Source organism: Chlorocebus sabaeus, chromosome 15 (genome assembly GCF_047675955.1).
Source record: "Chlorocebus sabaeus isolate Y175 chromosome 15, mChlSab1.0.hap1, whole genome shotgun sequence".
In the NCBI taxonomy this organism is placed as follows: Eukaryota; Metazoa; Chordata; class Mammalia; order Primates; family Cercopithecidae; genus Chlorocebus; species Chlorocebus sabaeus.
Window position 1 is genome coordinate 10,358,183 of NC_132918.1, and position 14,146 is coordinate 10,372,328.

Sequence of the window (14,146 nt, forward strand, 5' to 3'; positions counted from 1 at the left end):
AAGTATTTCCCCAGTAAATAGATACATTTGTTATACCTAAGAGGAAAACTTATTGACTGTTTAGGTCTGTGGTAGGCATTACTACTGTTCACCAATATCCAGGTGGGGTATGGAGACTTATGCCTATAATTTTGGCATGTTGGGAGGCTGAGTCCCAGAGCTTAAGACCAGCCTGGGCAACATAGTGAGACCCTGTTTCAAAAAAAAAAAGTAGTAAAAAATTAGCCAGCCATGGTGGTGCACACCTGCAGTCCCAGCTCCTCAGGAGGCTGAGGTGGAAAAATCCCTTGAGCCACACAGGAGGGTCCACTGCACTCTAGCATGGATGATAGAGTAAGACCTCCATCTCTAAAAAAATACAAAAATTAAAAACACTATCCAATTTTTGATACTCTCTACTTTCAGGCATGCAGGAGATTATACTTCCTGTCCTGCTTGAGGTTGGGTATAATCATATAACTTGCTTTGGCCTTTGACATATCAGTAGAAGTGTTGTGTGTCACTTCGAGATAGAGGCATTTCACATCCAGTGCTCAATTCTCTAGCCCTCCCTTCCACTGAATGGAGTCATCAGGACCCACAGCAGACACTATATGAAGAAACAGATTTAGGCCAGGCATGGTGGCTCATGCCTATAATCTCAGCACTTTGGGAGGCTGAGGTGGGTGAGGCTAAGAGTTTGAGAGAATTCTGGTTAACATGGTGAAAACCTGTCCCTACTATAAAAATACAAAATAGTAGCTGGGCACTGTGGCACACACCTGTAATCCCAGGTACTCAGGAGGCTGAGGCAGGAGAATCACTTGAACTGGGGAGGCACAGGCTGCAGTGAGCCGAGATCACACCACTGCACTCCAGCCTGGGTGACAGAGCGAGACTTGGAAAAAAAAGAAAACCCACACAAAAAAACAAAAAACAATTCGTTATTGTGTTAAACTGTTACGCTTTGGGGATTGTTATTTCAGAATCACTAGCCTATCCTGATAGTTACAAGGGCTAAATTTATACATTTCTTCAGCCACAGCCTGAGTCTAAAGAACAGAACCTATTAAAAATCTATAGTTCAGTAATGTGCCTTTGGATTTCATTTGGATTCATTTAAAAAGCATTTATTAAAGCCTATTATTTTCAAGATAACTGTGGTGGCCACTGTGGCTGTTTTCACTTTCTTTTATGACTGTCTTCTAAGCCACTGTGGAGCGGGCTGTTTTACTTTCTCTTCTGACAGTCTTGTAAGGGCACATTGAAAATCTTTGTAAATCTGTTAGAACTGTACTTTTCATGTTGCAGTTCTCAAGTCCTACACCAAGTGGTGCCACATACTAAATGGTAACCATGGGAGCTGCTTTTGATGATCAGGCATATCCAGAGTTTATCTAGTCCAAACTTTGAGTAGCCCAACTTAGCCACATTGCTTTTCCCGTTATTGCTAATGAGAGTTTAAAACAACCTTAAAGGCATACTTATTTGTAATAATTACTAATACACACACACACACACACACACACACACGAAAACAATCTTGCTGGGGTGAAATGTGGGTGAGGTGGGTCAGGGTAGGTGAACAAGACTCTGTGGTGTCTTTTCTGGTAGACACTACGCTCTGTGAAGGTAGAAAATTTGTGTGTCTAATCAAATACTAGCACGGTGCTGTCCCACAGTAATTCCCTAGTAAGTCTGTATTGTATGAATGAAGGACAAAAGGAAGGAATGCATGAAATCCTTAGCACAGTGTAAATCTTCATACAATGTTTAGTTTGTACGCTAAAGTTTGCTAAAACCAAAAGGTGTACTTAGTAGGCATTTTTCCTCATTTTTAATTCCTTCCAAAATTATGTTTTGAAGTTTAAAATCTTTATTTTTGAATCGGAAAATTGATGTGGAATCTTAAGGACAAAGCTAGCATTAAAGTGAGCTTTACTTAGTCACCGTTAAAGCTACAAAGTTTTCAGGTATTTTAAAGCCATTAAGAAAAGAAAAATGAGGGCCATGCACGGTGGCTCACGCCTATAATCTCAGAACTTTGGGAAGCTGGGGCGGGTGCATCGCTTGAGGCCAGGATTTCCAAACCAGGCTAGTCAACATGGTATAACTCTATCTCTACTAAAAATGCAAAAATTAGCCAGGCGTAGTGGGCACCTGTAGTCCCAGCTAGTCTGGAGGCTGAGGCATGAGAATAGCTGGAACCCAGGAAGCAGAGGATGCAGTGAGCAGAGATCACACCACTACACTCCAACCTGGACAACAGAGTGAGACTCTGTTTCAGTAAAGAAGAAAAAACAAAGGAAAAGGAAAAGAAAAAGAAAAAAAAAAAAGCTTTAAAGAAGACCATCATCATAGTGAATACTGGCCTTAGTTTTTCTGCTCTTCACAGATGTAAAATCTCTTTATTTAAGAATTTTTAAATGGATTATGTATAATCGATTTGCTCATAAAAATGATGAGGCTTAGTATATCCAAAGAGTAGTTTGGACCATAATCCCACTAAATGAATGTTTTTCATTTTTAATCTGCATGTCTTTTGGGTATTTTTATGGCTTTTGTAAGCTTTTTCAAACACAGAGAAGAATAGGAAGAATAATAAATGAACCCTCCTGTGTTCAGCACCCAGTTTTCAATAATTATCAAACATTTACTATACTTCTACTGGTATATCTCTCTGTTTTGTTGTTGTTGTTGTTTTTTCTGACACTGAGTTTCACTCTTATTGCCCAGGCTGGAGTGCAATGGTCCCATCTTGGCTTATTGCAAGCTCCGCCTCCCGGGTTCAAGTGATTCTCCTGCCTCAGCCTCCCAAGTAGCTGGAATTACAGGCGCATGCCACCACGCCTGGCTACTTTTTGTATTTTTAGTAGAGACGGAGTTTCGCCACACTGGCCAGGCTGGTCTCGAACTCCTGACCTCAGGAGATCCACCTGCCTGAGCTTCCCAAAGTGCTGGGATTACAGGTGTGAGCCACTGTGCCCAGCCGTATCTCTCTGTTTTTTCCGTCCTTTCTTCCTCCATCCATCCTTCCTTCTCTCTTCTTTCTTTTATCTCTTTCCTGTGGCTATTTATTTATTTGGAGATAAAGTCTCAGTTTGTCATCCAGGCCGGAGTGCAGTGGTGTGATCATAGGTCACTGTTAACTCTGAACTCCTGGGCTCAATCGCTTCTCCTGCCTCAGTATCCTGAGCAGTTAGGAATACAGGCGCACATCACCATACCTAGCTAATTTAAAAAAATTTTTTTGTAAAGGCGGAATCTTGCTATGTGGATCAGAAGGTCTCAAATGATCCTCCCCCCTTGGTCTCCTAAACTGCTGGGATTATAGGCATGAGCCACTGCACCCAGCTTCTGTGGCATTTGAAGGAAACATCAGGTCATTTTACTTCTATGTACTTCTCTATAAAACATTACATCTTCTTACATGAACACAAGTCAATTTCACACCTAACAAAAATAACACTAATTACTTAATATCCTCTAGCACTGGTATTTCTTTGTCTCGCAAATCTCTTTTTCCAGTTGGTTGTTCAAAACCAAGATCCAAACGAGGTCCATACATCAAACCTAGTTGTGATATCTCTTTAGTTTCATTCAAGCGTGAATAACCCTTCCCACTTTTTCATGCCATTGATTTGTGAAAGATGAATTTATATATTTTCTTTTAAATGTCAAAAGTTTTGTTATGAAGAGAACTCCAAAGATCTGCATTGTAAAGAATCTTGCATCTGAGTCTTTCTCTGCCAGTTTGCAAAAAGCAGACAAATATTTAAAACAGAATAACTAGCTTTATACGGACAAAGAGGATCTGTTTTTATGAATTTATTTGGCTCCATTATAATAAGGAAATTCATATTTTTCAAGGAGAAGCAAAACATTATTAAGTACAACACAGGTAATTCGATCATATTTTCCTAGCTTATCACTTTTAATATTTCTTTTTTTTTTTTTCTTGAGATGGAATCTCGCTGTCCCCCAGGCTGGAGTGCAGTGGCGCGATCTCAGCTCACTGCAAGCTCCGCCTCCCGGGTTCACGCCATTCTCCTGCCTCAGCCTCCTGAGTAGCTGGGACTACGGGCGCCCGCCACCACGCCCGGCTTATTTTTTTATTGTATTTTTATTTTTTAGTAGAGACTGGGTTTCACCGTGTTAGCCAGGATGGTCTTGATCGCCTGACCTCATGATCTGCCCGCCTCGGCGTCCCGAAGTGCTGGAATTACAGGCGTGAGAAACCGCGCCCGGCCCACTTTTAATATTTCTTGCGTCTCTGGCTGCTTAATTTTCTTTCCCTTTAAGGACCTGTGAAAATTAAAGGTTAAACCAAGATCGAGAGTTCCCTAAGCAGCATACATCTCACTCGCTTCCCTGTGAACTAAATCCTGATTTGACTGAGGACTGCAATGTGTCCATTTTTAAAAAACTGTGTTTTTCAGCCTCTCTTACAGATAAGGGTGGTATTAAGATGCAGGTCTGGGCCAAATGCGGTGACTCATGCCTGTAATCCCAACACTTTTGAAGGCTGAGGTGGTAAGTTGGCTTGAAGCCAGAAGTTTGAGCCCAGGAGTTCCAGAGCAGCCTGGGCACCATAGAGAGACTCCATCTCTACAAAATATTAAAAAACTGTGGGGCATGGTGGAATATGCCTGTAGTCCTAGCTACTCAGGAAGCTGGGCTGGGAGGATTGTTTGAGCCCAGGAGCTTGAGATTACAGCAGGCTATCATCATGCTACTGCACTCCAGCCTGGGCAACAGAGCAAGACTCTGTCTTAGAAGAAGAAGGAGAAGGAGAAGGAGAAGCAGAAGGAGAAGGAGAAGGAGAAGAAAAGATGCAGGTCTGACCGATGAAATAGATGTAGCAGAGGTAGTTTTAAGGGGCTATCAGAAAGCTCTTTTTAAAAATGGAGGCAAAACCATTCATAAAGAGAGACAGTCCTTAAACATATTTTTTAAATGCTCAAATTAACTTATAAGAATTTGAATACAAATTAAAACTACCTTGAACTCTCACTTGTCACTGGCACATTGGCATAAATAAAACAATTTAGGCTGAGTGTGGTGGGGAACGCTTGTAATCTCAGCACTTTGGGAGGCCGAGGCAAGGGCATTACCTGAGCTCAGGAATTCAGGACCAGCCTGGGCAACATGATGAAACTCCAATCTCTACAAAAAATACAAAAATTAGCCAGATGTGGTGACATGTGCCTGTAGTCCTAGCTACTTGGGAGGCTGAGGTGGGAGGATCACTTGAGCCTGGGATATCAAGGCTACAGTGAGATGAAATCATGTCACTGCACTCCAGCCTGGGTGACAGAGTGAGACCCTATCTTAAAAAACAAACAAAAAACCAAAAACTCTTTTAGAGAGATGGTAGGGTAATAGCAATTTCATTAATGTAAAATGATACACCCCTTGATGCAAGATTTGAACAATACCAGCAAAATTACAGATAAATTTGCCATTTGATTAATAAATCTCACTTCTAGAAATTTATCCTTAAAACACACTAGCATGAATATGAAATCGCATATGCACAAGATGTGTTTATGTGTGTGTTTTTATGTGTTGAATCAAAAATCATAACATACAATGTGGTGCTCATTATGTGAAGAGGAGATGCAGAAGATAATAGTGTTTGAAAAATGGAGAGGGTAAAGGGACCTAAATGAAATTGGGCTTCTACATTTCACTCAAAGTGGTCAAATACCAAACATTCATATGAGTAGGCTATGGTAAGTTGCATATGTATATTGCAATAACTAGAGCAAAAACTAAGGAAACTACACAAAAAGATATACTCAAAACACTACAAATAAATCAAGAGAAAAAAATTAAAAATCAAATAACCCACAAGAAGTTAAGAAAAGAGAAACAGAGGAAACAGACAGGAAACAAAATTTAAACAGCAGATTTAAGTCCTAACATATCAATAATTACTTTGAATGCAAATGGTCTAAATATACCACTAACAGAGAGAGGTTGTCAGAGTAGACTAAGAAAATTGATCTAACAATGTTATGTTTATAATACATTCACTTCAGGCTGGGCAAAGTGACTCACACCTGTAATCCCAGCACTTTGGGAAGCTGAGGAAGGAGGATCACTTGAGTCCAGGAGTTCAGGACAAGCCTGGACAACATAGTGAAGCCCCCATTTCTAAAAAAACCAATACAAAATACACTTCAAATTTAATGGCATAGATACACTAAAAATAGAAAAAATAAAACAACTTAATAGATATCTATTTGAGTTTTTGGTAAGCTTTTGCTAACATTTATAGTCAGCCACAGTTCTTATCAAATCTCTACGGATAGTACAAATTCAAAATTATTTTTGTTTTCTGCCAAATCCTTGATCCATTTTTAAAGTAAGGCTTCTAAACCAGATGTGGTGATACATGCCTGTAGTCCCAGCGACTTGGGAGGCTGGAGGCAGGAGGATCGCTTGAGGTCAAGAGTTCAAGGCTATAATCCCGCCTGGGAATAGCGACTGAACTCCAGCCTGGGCAACACAGCAAGGCCTCATCTCTAAAAAATAAAATGAATCTTTTATTTTTAGAATAGCTTTAGATTAACAGAAAAATTGCAAAGATAGTACAGAGAGTTCTCGTATACTTCTCACCCAGTTTTAGCAATTATTGACATCTTACATAACTTTGGTACACTTATCTCAACTAATAACTCAATATTGGTATGTTATTATTCACTAAAAAAGTATTTACAAATTCATAAAACAGGCATCTTAAATTTATGAGAGAGAGAGGGAGAAAGAGGAGTGTTGATAATTCCTATCTCATAGGGTATCCATGTTAGAAAATATCAACATTATTTATAAAATGCACATTATAGGCCTGTGTTTATGCTACTCACTGAGGAATACAAAGCTGAATAAAACAAAGGTTCTCAAAGACTACTATAAACTAATAGTCCTTTGGATTGGACATGTTACTGGGTGGGGAGATGCAGGGTTGGGAAGGTTTCTTGGAGGACTAGTAGGAATCAGCTAAGAGACAAAGAGGGGGAAGTTTATTGGCCAAAGGGAATGCATAAATAAAGACAATGAGAAAGAAACATGTCTTGGCATTTCTGGAAGAAGCGGTTAAATTTGAAGTTGAATGTGTTTATAGACAGGCAAAATGGGCAGGGACCAGGTCTGAGAGGGTTTTGTATGGCTTATTAAGAAGCTTAGACTTTGTCTTTACAGCCAACAGGAAGCCATTGATAAGTGGGGGAATAGCCATTGCATTTGTATTCTAGTGCAAGCAACAGTGCATTAGCAATGGATTTCTAGCCACAATGATATTTCCCTGGAGATAGAAGAGTTAGAAACTATTGCATTGTTCTAGGTGGGAGACGATAAAGACTTTGAAATAGATCAATGGTATTAAGGACATAAGAACGAGACAAATTCAAGGAATAGGAAGTGAAAGAGTCAGAACATGGTTATAACAGGGTGTTTGGAGATGAGGAAGAGGGAACAGTGTAGAAGGAATTCCCAGTATCTGGCCTGTGTGACTAAGTGGCAGATTAACATAGGTAATGCAGGATGGGGAGCAAGCCTGCTGGGGAAAGAGGATGAGTTAAGTTTTGGTCTTGTTGAATTTGATATACAGTTGGCATTTAGTAGGCAGGTCAGACACTTTGTAGAAGGAACCAGTCTGGGTATAGACCATATACTGTAAAGATTCATTGTCATAGCTTATATGCATAGCACAGGATTTCAGATTTATTCATTTATGATTCCTGTTTCAGTGTATTGTCTGCTAGTAACACTATCAGGTAGCTGTTGCAAGTGACAGTGACACAAATTCAATAACCAGTGACAGAAATTCAATTTCAACAATCTTAGGAAGTAACATATTTGTTCACATACAAGTGGGAGAAACAGGACACAGAGAATGTAATTTGTGTCAACATTAGAGGGTGAGAGGTCATGAATACTTCAGAACCTGCAAAATGGATATATTTAATACAAGAGTTAACTTACTTAGCAGACCACAGAAAGCCAAGTTCTGTCAAAGTCTACCAGCCAGGGATCACCAGGAACACAACTGGAGTTAAACAAGTTATGTTCAGTCAGTTTGCTGCAGCAAGGGAGAATACACCCCAGAGGAACCTTGGAAGCATCTCAGTAAGTGGGCATAGGGGACAGGGAGGGGCTCCTTATAGGACTGGATTTTGCTGCGTAAGGATTAGGGAATTGGACTGCCAACTGTGAGTGGGATACAGTCAAGAAGTGGGGGAATTTCAGCAATTGGATAGCTCAGAAATTTTTTTCGGGAGGCTGAGGAACAAACTCGGACTGAGGATGTCATTGGTAACAAAGCAGCAGTCACTTAGAACAAAAGATTGTTAGTCTTTTTATTTATTTATTTATTTATTTATTTATTTATTTATTTATTTATTATTTATTTATTTTTTTGAGACAGAGTCTTGCTCTGTCGCCCAGGCTGGAGTACAGTGGCATGATCTCGGCTCACTGCAACCTTCACCTCCGAGGTTCAAGCAATTCACCTGCCTCAGCCTCCTGAGTAGCTGGGATTACAAGCACACGCCACCACTAATTTTTGTGTTTTTAGTAGAGACGAGGTTTCACCATGTTGGTCAGGCTGGACTTGAACTCCTGACCTCGTGATCTGCCCGCCTCGGCCTCCCAAAGTGCTAGGATTACAGGTGTGAGCCACCGCGCCCGGCCGATTGTTAGTCTTTTACAAAAAAAGAGTTTTATTTATTTAGAGACAGGATCTTGCTCTGTTACCCAGGCTCAAGTGCCATAGGTACAATCATAGCCTACTGCAGCCTTGAGCTCCTGGGCTCAAGGGATTCTACTGCTTCAGCCTCCTGAGTAGTTAAGACTACAGGTGTGTGCCAGCAATCCTCGCTATTTTTTTAATTTTAATTTTTATTATTTTAAAATTATTATTATTATTATTTTTGTAGAGACAGGGGTCTTGCTATGTTGCCTGGCCTGGTCTCAAACTCCTGGTCTCCAGTGATCCTCCCACCTTGGCCTCCCAAATTGCTGAGATTATAGGTGTGAGCCACCACATAGGGCCAAGGTTGTTGGTGTTTTTGCAACTGTGGTATGTTCTTATATAGAAAAGTTGTTTCTATTACCTTGCTCATATTCCTTGCAAACATTGTTTATGTTCTGTTAGGAATATCACAGGCTGATTACCAGTAAGTCTGTTTTTCATTTTCTTAAATCTAACTGCTTATAGGAGGGTGACTCCAAGAAGCAGGCTGATTTTCATAGCAGAATTCTGGAAAGGTTTGAATTAGACACAACAGGCATGAATGGGTATGACTGGGACTGAAAACATGAGGAAGTCTGCATAAAAATGAAAGAAAACAGTCAGGCCTTTAGAACTTTTTCTCTACATAGCCAGGCTGCAACTTCCCACCCCAAGAGAGGATTGAAGGTTTACTCTCTAGAGAGAATCAGAGAGACTCTGGATTTAGAAATATGAGGAATAGCAAACGGAAGAAAGATCCTACTAAAAAGGAACTGAGGGGAACATTTGCATTTTCTGTTTTTTTCTTAATAATTATTTTATTTTATTTATATATATATTTTAAGTTCTGGGTACATGTGCAGAATGTGCAGGTTTGTTACATAGGTAAACGTGTGCCATGATGGTTTGCTGCACCTATCAACCCATCACCTAGGTATTAAGCCTAGCATGCATTAGCTCTTTTCCCTAATGCTCTGCCCCTCCTTCACCCTCCCCTGACAGGCCCCAGTTAAGTGTTGTTCACCTCCCTGTGTTTATGTGTTCTCATTGTTCAGCTCCCACTTATAAGTGAGAACATGCAGTGTTTGGTTTTCTGTTTCTGCATTAGTTTGCTGGGGATAATGGCTTCCAGCTTCATCCATGTCCCTGCAAAGGACATGATCTCATTCCTTTTTCTGGCTGCATAGTATTCCATGGTGTATATGTACCACAGTTTCTTTTTTTGTTTTTTTTTTGAGACCGAGTTTCACTCTTGTTGCCCAGGTGGGAGTACAATGGCATAATCTCGGCTCACCACAACCTCCACCTCCCAGGTTCAAGCGATTCACCTGCCTCAGCCTCCCTAGTAGCTGGGATTATAGGCATGTGCCACCACGCCCAGCCAATTTTGTATTTTTAGTAAAGACAAGGTTTCTCCAAGTTGGTCAGACTGGTCTTGAACTCCCGACCTCAGGTGATCCATCTGCCTCGGCCTCCCATAAAGAAACTGCCCACAGTCAAGAAACAACAGATGCTGGTGAGGTTGTGGAGAAAATACTTTTACACTGTTGGTGGGAATGTAAATTAGTTCAACCATTGTGGAAGACAGTGTGACCATTCCTCAAAGACTTAGGACCAGAAATACCACTTGACCAAGCAATCCCATTACTCGGTATATACCCAAAGGAATACAAATCATTCTATTATAAAGATGCACGCGCATGTTCACTGCAGCACTATTCACAATAGTAAAGACATGGAATCAACCCAAATGCCCATCAGTGATAAACTAGATAAAGTCTGCATTTTTATAGTTAGACTTCAGCCCCCTTCCCTGACTCAGCTGTCAGAAGACTGGCTTACAGACTTAGAAATAAGATGATTCCTCCCTTGGGAAACCAGAGAATCGAAGGGGAAAAACTTATAGTTATGTGCAGGGGACAATGTGGGCCCCCAGGAAAACAGCTGAGTCCTGGCCTGATCACCCTACAATGAAGGCTACCATTATGCTCCCAAAGAGCTTTGTAGAGCCTTACTTAGTCTTAAATATGGGCGGCACCCAAGGACCATGAGAGATTTGGGAAAAGCATTCAACAAGAAAGAAAATGAACACTTTTTTTTTTTTTAATTAGAAGAAAAGAGACAATCCAGGGAGAATAAGATATTGAGCCACGAAACAGGAAAGAAAAAAAAAAAAAAAAAACAACCTAAAAAAGGAACATTCAACAATCAAGAAAACATTTTTGATAATTAAAAATGCATTAGCTAAATTACAAGCTAAATTAGGGACTGGGTGCAATGGTTGATGCCTGTAATCTCGGCACTTTGGGAGACTGAGGCTAGAGGATGGCTTGAGCTCAGGAGTTTGAGACCAGCTTGGGCAACATGGTAAAACCCTGTCTCTTCAGAAATTACAAAAATTAGCTGGGCATGCACCTGTTGTTCCAGCTAGTCAAGAGGCTGAGGTGGGAGGATGGCTTGAACCTGGGAGGCCAAGGCAGCAGTGAGCCAAGATTGTGTCACTGCATTCCAGCCTGGGTGACACAGAAAAAAAAAAAAATTAAATCAATAAAAGCTTGAAAAAATAATATGAGGAAGTGGGATCATTTGAGCAGATCGAATGCTCAAATGAGGAGTTCCAAAATGACAGAACATAGAATAGAGAGGAGAAAATAATCAGGAAAAAATATCAGAAACTTTCTCGGAGTAAAAGCGCATGAGTCTCCAGATTGAAGGATCCACAGAGTGCCCAGCAAAATAAATGGAAAAAAATTTCTACACCTGGATGAAGCATTGTGAGATTTTAGAACATCAGGATTAAAGAGAAGATTTTAAAACTCTAGGAATGGAGATGGGGGTAGAACATATACAAAGCATAGAATCCAATCTAGAATTCTATAGCTAACATACTATCAATCAAGTAAGGGTAGCATAATGACAACCAAGTATTTAAAACACTTACTGAAATAAATTATTTTTCAGGAAGCTCTGGATAATATACTCTATTGAAAGAGAGGGTGAATCAAGAAAGAAATATGGGAGCTCCAGTAATAAGAAACACAAGAGAAAGGTGAGAATTGCCAGGATGATGGTAAATATAATTCCTGGAATACAATAATGTAGCAGGCCTAGAATTTTAAAAATCGAAATTAAAACAGAATGGTGGAGAGCTCCGGACATGTCTAAATTTAAAAACAAACAAAGTAGAATTCATAGTATTTTTTAAAGCACCAAAAGGAGATTTATACTTCTAGCACAGAGCTTGAAATGAATTACAAAATTAAGCCAAATGAAGCATCTATAAACTCCAGGGAAATTAAAAGTGAAGTGGCTCAGGTAGCAGAAATATGTATTTATATAGTTGCTATAATATAAATACTAAATATTTAACAACAATAACAAAAAAAACACATAAGGAAGTGAGCGTCTGGGGGTGTGTGTGTGTGTGTATGTGTGTGTGTGTGTGTGTGTGTGTGTTGTGAGGGTGGTTTTCCCACTAAACAGATGGAGGTAGAAGAGATCTAAACCCTTTTGATCAGGAGTAGGATCCCAGTAGAAGATATCTGAACTTGAAAAATCAAATTCCTATATAATCATGATATCTGGAATATTGAGTAAAGTGTCAGACACTATATAGCCAAAAGAGTTGGAAGTGACTGCCATTGGCGGGGAAGAAACTGGGTATGAGGAGGAGTGGAGGAACAGACTGCTGCTGTATATTAAAAGCCTTATGAAACTATTGGACTTGTCGGGCGCGGTGGCTCACGCCTATAATCCCAGCACTTTGGGAGACTGAGGCGGGTGGATCACATAAGGTCAGGAGTTTGAGACAAGCCTGACCAACATGGTGAAACCTGTCCCTCCTAAAAATACAACAAAGTAGCCGGACGTGGTGGTGTGCACCTGTAATCTCAGCTACTCGGGAGGCTGAGGCAGGAGAATCGCTTGAACCCGGAAGGCAGAGGTTGTAGTGAGCTGAGATCGCGCCACTGCACTCCAGCCTGGGTGACAGAGCGAGACTCCACCTCAAACAAATAAACAAGCAAACAAACGCACGCCAAAAAACTATTGGACTTTAAAAAATATGTACGTATATTCCTTTGATAAAAGTAAAACATTATCTTAAAAATTGCAATAAGGAAGGAAAGTGCGGCCAGGCACGGTGGCTCACGCCTGTAATCCCAGCACTTTGAGGGGCCGAGGCGGGTGGATCACGAGGTCCGGAGATGGAGACCATCCTGGCTAACACGCTGAAACCCCAACTCTACTAAAAAAAATACAAAAAATTAGCAGGGAGTGGTGGCGGGCGCCTGTAGTCCCAGCTACTTGGGAGGCTGAGGCAGAAGAATGGCGTGAACCCGGGAGGAGGAGCTTGCAGCGAGCCGAGATCGCCCCACTGCACTCCAGCCTGGGCAACACAGCAAGACCAAAAAAAAAAAAAAAAAAAAGAAAGAAAGAAAGAAAAGAAAGAAAGAAAGAAAGAAAGAAAGAAAGAAAGAAAGAAAGAAAGAAAGAAAGAAAGAAAGAAAGAAAGAAAGAAAGAAGGAAAGAAAGAAGGAAAGAAAGAAGGAAAGAAAGAAAGGAAAAGAAAGAAGACAAGTGGAAACAATTGAAACCATGCTTTCTGTTTCCTTTTTCCTGTTTCTCTCTGTGCCTCTGATGCCCTCTCCCTGCCCTGTGGATGGGATTTATCGGAGCTCTGTGGTGTGGGAAGGGCTAGGGAGGATGTGTCAGGGTAAGGGGATGGCCCTCAGCAGATCTGGACTCATAGCTTTGCCCATGGAGAGTAAAAGACTCTTCCTCCCAACTCCAGTTAGTATAAGAATGACTTACACTTCTCTTTCCACAGCCCCCTCTGTATTTGTGAAGGTTGTTTTATTGTCTTCAGTACTTTTCCTCCCAATGAAGATGTATTTGATGATTACAGAAATATTTGTAAATATTTTAGGTACTTGTGTTTACAAATATATTTTTTTATCAGAATCACTTGGAGCCTCATAATGATTCCTAGGGATACTAGCTACTGATTATTTGATAATGATATAGAAAAGAAGAAGACTAGATTAATGACCACTTTTCTCATACATAGTAACAAAAGCATGTACATATGTGCCACTACATCTTTTCAGTCTAATTTGTTGGCAGAAATCTGTCCTTGCTCCTCACTTGGGAGTGTGTGAAAAATGCAAAATCTCAAGTGCCACTTTGTCAGAATCTGATTGATTGATTGATTGATTTAGAGATAAGGTATTGCTCTATCACCCAGGCTAGAATGCAGTGGCACAATTGCAGTTTACTGCAGCCTTGACCTCTTAGGCTCAGTGGCTAATTTTTTTAAATTTTTTGTAGAGATGGGGTTTCTTTATGTTGTCCAGGCTTATCTCAAGCAATTCTCCTGCCTGGGATTATGGGCATGAGCCACTGTGCTCGGTCCAGAATATGATTTAGTCT